Source organism: Leopardus geoffroyi, chromosome B2 (assembly GCF_018350155.1).
Source record: "Leopardus geoffroyi isolate Oge1 chromosome B2, O.geoffroyi_Oge1_pat1.0, whole genome shotgun sequence".
NCBI lineage: Eukaryota > Metazoa > Chordata > Mammalia > Carnivora > Felidae > Leopardus > Leopardus geoffroyi.
The window spans coordinates 104,017,600-104,024,966 of NC_059332.1; the positions used below are offsets into that span (position 1 = coordinate 104,017,600).

General features: G+C 36.3%; 1 pseudogene; it reads right to left on the reverse strand.

The window, feature by feature from the left end:
• Nucleotides 1-1,750: 1,750 nt before the first annotated feature.
• LOC123609800 lies at nt 1,751-2,733 on the reverse strand (annotated as a pseudogene).
• Between the last annotated feature and the right edge of the window lie 4,634 nt (nt 2,734-7,367).

Consider the following 7,367-nt stretch of genomic DNA (forward strand, 5'->3'; position numbering starts at 1 on the left):
ATACCACAATTTACTACCGCTCAGGCTTAGAATTGTGAATTAGCAGGAGCATCACATGTCATCAACATTTGTAGTATGAGATAATATTTTACACACACACACACACACACACACTAAATCTCTAAAAAGTAGATACTATTATTTCAGTTTTATAGATGATATGACTGAGAATTAATGAAATTTAAAAATTAAATAGTTGGGGGAAGGCTACTGGGATATGAAACAGTGGATATCATATTTCAAACAAATGTCTCTTACACCCTTGAGGCAATAATTGTGCCAAAGTCACTAGACTTTTTTTGTTCAAATTTCTAATCATAAGACTCTGTTTATTTTTATTTTTTTAATAGCACCTCTTCAAAACAAAAGCCTTTTCAAGTCATTCTATGTTTAGAAATGGTTCAGTTCAATGGTTAGCAATGCATGCTTTGAAATCAGACTACAGGGGTTCAAATTTCAGCTTGCTAAATGTGTTCAACCTTCACCAAATTGTTTATAATACATTTAGACTACCTTTGCGTATAAGATTTTAATAAATGTTAAATGTTTTTATTGAAACAACCATCTCTTTATCTAAAGTTCTTATTATTTTCCCCATGAATTATGTCAAAATTTTACTGCCTCTAGTCTTGACATGGCCCTCTTTGACAGAGTAGCCTTCCACAAAATACAAATAAAACTTCAACGTTTCCTTGAATCTTTATTTGAATGGTTTCTGAATCTTGATTAACAGAGACTATGAGGATTCCATTTGATCTTTGATTCTTTACCCAGGGTCAGGACAGAGGGATGAGTAACAGTCAAATTTTACTGAAAAAAATTTGATATCAACTCAACTTCAACCCTGTACAATTTTCTGTAGAAGTTCTTTGTTAAGAAACTTAACAAAGCCCCCTCTCTCTTTTCCGAATGGAAAACTTTTCTTATCGTCTTGACAACATTCTATCTTTTTTTCTTATAAAGAGTAAAGAGAAAATACAAAACCTCTCTTCCCAGCATGTGGCTTTCAATTACCACTTTTATTTATTCTTAAAACAAATATACTCATATTCCTAACATTACAAGTATTTTAAGTGAACTCCTCCCAGAAATAAGAACTTATTTTTAGGTAGCTAATTCTTCTGGTTATATAACTTTTTAAAAAATGTTTATTTTTTTTTGAGAGAGAGAGAGAGAGAGAGTGTGAGTGGGAGAGGGGCAGAGAGAGAGAGAGAGAGAGAGAGAGAGAGAGACAGAATCTGATGCAGGCTTTAGGCTCTGAGCTGTCAGCTCAGAACCCGATGCAGGGCTTGAACCTACAAACCATGAGATCATGCCCTGAGCCAAAGTTGGATGCTTAACCAACTGAGCCACCTGGGGACCTGTCTGGTTATATAACTTTTGAAAATATTTTTATTTTAATGAAATAAATTGCATTTTTTACACAACTATTAAGGAAGGTTTTTGTCTTCAAGAAAAAAAAATCCCTGTAACCACTCTGCCAAGGTCCTGTGTCCTCTTGCCCTATCTAAATGGTTAATAGAATCTTCCACTACTCTTTCTTTACCTCTCTGCTTTAAACGAAGCAAGTGTCCATTTACTTTACCCCAGAGGATCTTTGCTTTATTGTTACATCTGTTCTTAAATTTGTGATCTAGTTATTCTCATATATTGCCTCATATACTTATATGTCTACATATTTTAAAGAGAACTAAGCCTTTATTTCCTTGTTTCATAAGTAAAATTGACTGAGTTGGTTGCTTTTCAGTGATTAGTCAAAGAGACCAAATCCCATATCCTCATGGGACTCTTCTGGTTCTTGTTTTGTTTCAACCTTGCCTGGGGCAGCAGCAGAAGCTGCAAAAGCAGCTGTGGTAGCAGCAATCACAAGTGCAGGTGGATCAGCCAAGAAGACCTTGATCTTTTCAGCAAGGGAGCATACGTAATCAGTATCAGCAAAGACAGAACTCATTTGTATCCACTGATAATAGAATGGTGTACTGATGCAACAGTGGGGTAACCAATCTGCAAACATACACTAGCAACGTGGCAAACACCCTTCAGGAAAGGAATGCAGTTTCCTCTGTGATATCAAGCACTTCAGGGTTGTAGATGTTGCCATTGTTAAACACCTGCTGGATGATCAGCCCAAAGGAGAAGGGGGGGATGTTCAGCAGTATGGCTTTGCTGGCTCCCACTTTGTCTCCAGTCTTAATCATTTGCACAGCACTCAGTATTTCAAGTTCTCAGTATTTTAATGGTTCAATGGTTCATTGGTTCTCCTGGAGATTTCGTAATGGTGATTTCTAAATCCTGGAAGAAGGAGATCTTCTTTAGCCCCATACCAGTGTTGTGGGCTGGTACAGTGATATCATGTGGGGTTAAGCCACCAGTATAGGTGGCTGCTGGCCCTTTATTGTCTAACAGCATGTCTCTGATCTGAGTGATTAGAGCTCTGATCTCAGTTCACCTTCTTGGTGAACACAAAGCCCACATCCCCCTAGATATGAGGCAACAGTTTCTCCAGAGCAGAGATATTCTCCGGATGCCCCTGGATGGCCTTGTGATTGAATCATGATGTTTTTGCCCACAGGACCACAACTTTCCCCAAAACAGAGGCATGCCAGTTTGCTACATCTGCTTGGAGTCCACGTTGTCTGCTCCCACAGTGAAGACTTTTAGATAATCATTGAAAAGTTGGATTATTTTAAGGAAGTAGATGGGTTTCCAGGTTGCCATGTCTTCCCTAGGCATTACAATAGTGCATTGGGGATTGCCACACAGGGTCTAATGACACTGTTACTCTCATGAGGATGCCTGGTGAGAGGCTTATGTATCTATATTTTATTATCTTAACAGATTTATAAACTCTTTGATAAGACTCCTTGAGACACATGTATGGACACTCCTTCACATGCATGGTGCTTTGAACATAATAGGCACTCATTAATAGTTATTCAATGATTGATCGAATGATTTCATAAATACCTCAAGGAATATGTTGAACATACTGTGTGTGCCCATTATTTACTGATCATTTGTATGTAAGAATATAAGTCTTTTGAATTATTTCAAATTTTATGTGTTCTCAAACTCAGCTGTCATGGAAGGAGAGTCGCATGTCAGAAATATAAGTCTTTTGAATTATTTCAAATTTTATGTGTTCTCAAACTCAGCTGTCATGGAAGGAGAGTTGCATGTCAGAAATACAAACAGGTCTCCATTTATATAGCACTGATACAAATGTCCAGTGTGCAGCAAATGACTAACTTTTTGAAACGTTTATGGTCTATTATTTTCCATTTGCCTTAAATCAACAGAAAAATCCCTTCATAATACATTCCTGAAACTGTCTTTTCAGCTTATTGCTTGTGAATGCATGATGCCTGCATTTCCTCTCCTTCTTCCTCCTTTCTTCTACACCCTTAAACACAAACTCACTATTTACAGTACTCAACAGTACTTCAACAGAAAACAGGTCTGTACCCTACATAAAATAAGTTTAAAAAAATCCACTTTGCCTTCTGACTAGAAGCTCACTCCTAGTTTAAAATCCCATTTATCATATCTGCAAAATATCCATCATTATTTCAATGCAAAAGAAGCATGAGAGAATCAGCATCATAACAAATTGCCATTACATAAAGTGTTTTGTACATTTTACAAAAGTGGTTGCCCATATAATCACATTGCTAAGCCACCAGTCAGAGCTCTGAAAGGGATTCATGTAAGTGAGGAGTCAGCTTAACCTTAGCTTTAAAATAATGTGCCTTTGGGCTTGGAGGTCAAGTGAGAGGTTCTGAGTGAAGATACAAATGTGGTATTGGTGACATACAGGTGATATACATAACCATGAGCTGAAATGAAGTGATAAAGGTCAGGTATGAGTTTGGACACAGAACTGAATAGGAATAGGAACTAAGCCCAAGAAGAGGGAAGAGGGCTTCAAAATTAAGAGTTAAAAGAGATGAGGAGGAACGGCCAAAAGGCATGAGAAGGAGAAAATAATGAGAATGTGTGAAAAATAAGCTCCAGTCAAGTGAAGAAGGTTATTTTAAGAAGGAAGGATATATTGTGGGGCACCTGGGTGGCTTAGTGGGTTAAGCATCGATTTTGGCTCAGGTGATGTTCTCGCAGTTCATGGGTTCAAGCCCTGAGTGGGGCTCTATGCTGACAGCTCAGAACCTGAAGCCTGCTTTGGATTCTGTGTCTCCCTCTCTCTCTGCCCCTCCCCAGCTCATGCTCTGTCTCTGTCTTTCAAAAATAATAAATGAATGTTAAAATTTTTTTAAAAAGAATGAAGGACATATTGTGTCAAATGCTGTTTATAAGTTAAGCAAGAGGAGAACGGATACTTGTCCATTGGATTTAGCAAAGCCTAAGTCACTAGTAAGGAATGCAGTTTCAGTGGAGTGATTCGAGACTAGAATGTTGAAGCTTGTTGAAAAGATAATGTGAGAAAAGGGATTAGAGAGAATGAAGGTAGGTAACTCTTTTGATAAGTGTTGTTACAAAGGGGACAAATAAAGCAGTAGCTATCTGGTAGAGTGACTTCAAGAAAAAGTTTTATTTCTGGGAGGGTAATTGAGACATGACAGTATGTTTTATGCTACTGGAATCATGTCCTCTTTGATTCAAGAAGGAAGCATAGAGAAATGGCTTTAGGTATGACCATGGATTTCTCCTCTAGGAAAACAGATACATTGGCAAAGCACCCATACAGACGCTGATAGATGATTTCATTTGATAATGGTGGTCTTGGCATTATCTTCATTTTAGTTGATAAAAAGCAAGCTTATCAACTTACAGAGAAGGCAGGTTAGCAGATATTGGGAATTTGAGGTGGTGACATTTGTTTAAGAGAGTGGGAAAATCAGTAGACTAAGGATATATTGAGTCAGGGATTTTTGTCCCTGTGTTCAACAAATGTTTGTTCTTACCCCTATTTTAGCAATTTTCACGTTGCTTTGCAGTTGTGTTCCATTTGTTTGTTTTGCTTTCTTTTGTTTTTCCTCATCAGAGTGTGAATTTTTCCTGAGCAAGAATAATCCTTGTTAGTATCCTCTCTGTTAAATTACTTCTCAGCCTTTTTGGTCTAGAGAAAAATAGTACGCACTTACTCATATGCTTTGTTGAATATTTCATAATCCATCAATGTGTGTTCAACCTCTTCAAAACCATAAAGCAACCCTTGAGGAGAGCAGTATTATTACCCCCAATTATACTCCATAGGTGCACAGAAAAGTTGGTTAGCCATAGAGTACAAATCAAACAAGTGGTTTGGCTCATAAGTTGGCAGAGATAGTTGGTGTCAGATCCAAACTCCTACTTAGGCTTCTTTAATAGACAAAAAGTGCTCTCTCAACTAATTTAACTGCAGATGTAGACATTTATTATACCAGAACTCCAATGTAACACTGACTTATGTGACTCCAATATAAAACAATTCTACCTTGAATCCCAACAGCAAAATATAGAATGTCTTTGTTCTAACCACTTTCATCTATAATAAAGACTGTTAAATGCGTAAAATTGAAATGTTGTTAGGAAGCAATAAAACATTCTGCTGTTTTGTAAAATCACCCCTGGAGGTTGGCTACACTTAACTAATTTCCCACTCTTTAACACTGAAGGCAAAACATATATAACATTTCTTGCTAAAACCCAATAATAGGACTCAATTTTTACATTTTTATAAAGCACCAAAAGTCAAAATCTTAACTCTCAGATTCATTAAGCAGTTCAAAATTAGAAAGAAAATAAAACCTGTTGACTACATTCCTACAATAGGAAACACTTCGGTACAAGCTGTGACTGGATAAGAAGCAGACAGGCGGTGGTTTCTCACAACCATTTCTCACAAGCCATTTCTCACAACACAGAATCTGGAGATGGACTTCCTAAGTTCAAATCCTACGTCTTCTATTAAGTTCTCAGGGTAAAAAATAACATACATATCAGAGGATTAACGTGAGTTTAATGAATTGATACATGTTAAAAAAAAAAAAAAGCTTAAACCAATGGCAAACTTTTAATAAGCACTATGTAGATGTAAACTATCCTGTAATTTTCAAGGATTTAAGGGTGATACCAATAATTCAAAGTAAAAATTCCCATTTCTTCAAATCATCAGAATGCATACACTTTGGAAAAAACATCGTTTTGAAAACATCTGCCAATGGCTGTCATCTTCGACAGCCACACACCTGATGTGCTTGCAAGCTTCCTTCACGATCGGACTTGGAATTATTTTACCTCCCTCATGTTGCCTTGTCTTTTGTGTTGAATTCCCTGTTTTGTGGATACTGTGTCTTCTTACACTTGGCTTATACTTTCATAATGACAGAACACATTCTTCACCAGTTTTCCAAGAAAGGGAACATAGGAAGTAATTTTTTAAAAGCATTCCTTGTTTTCAAATATCTTTATTCTTGCTTTACTCTTGAGTGGATTTGACGAGGTGTAGAATTTGGTTGGAAATTATTTTCCATCAGAATTTTGTTAGCATTGCTCTATAGTCTTCCGGCTTCCAGATTCCTGTAGTTATTGTAATTCCTGTAATTATTGCCTCATTACTGTGGCATTTGAACTCCTGATCTTTCATGGATAACTTGTTATTTATATGTCTGGAAGATCTGAGAACCTTCAAGTTTCCAACACCTCCAATGTTTTGAAATTTCAAAATGAGTTGTTTTCATTGGCACTGAGTTAGCTGTTTTAATCTAAGAATTCATGTGATTGATTTCTTGGCATTTTCTTCTACTATTTTTTGATATTACCCTTTTTTCTAATTCTGCTATTTATTCTTGAACTCCTATTTAGCATTTGGGCATGCTAGATACTCTAATTATCTTATATTTTTTAACTTATTGCCCAATTCTTTATATTTTATTTCACTTCTTCAACTTTACCTTCAAAAATGTACTGAATTTTTAATTTTGTTTTTTCCCTTTTTATCTGTTTTTCCTTTTCTTTTTTTTCTAGGGAGAGAGAGGGGAGAATCTTAAGCAGGATCCATACTCAGCATGGATCCTAACACAGGACTTGATTCCACCATCCTGGGATCATGATCTGAGCAGATATCAAGAGTGGAATGCTGAACTGATTGAGCCATCCAGATGCCCTTCTTTTTTTTTTTTTTTTTGATTCTAAGAGCTTTAACATTTTTCCAAGTATTCATTTATGACATATAATTATTTTTTCATAAAGATTCAATCTTTTGTCATATGTCTCTGAAAATATTAATTATAGGTTTATTGATATTTTCTTCTGTCTCCAACATTATCTGTTTGCCCTGAGTTATGTGTGTATTTATATTTTTCCCCTGAGGGGTGTGTGTGTGTGTGTGTGTGTGTGTGTGTGTGTGTGTATATATATATATATATATA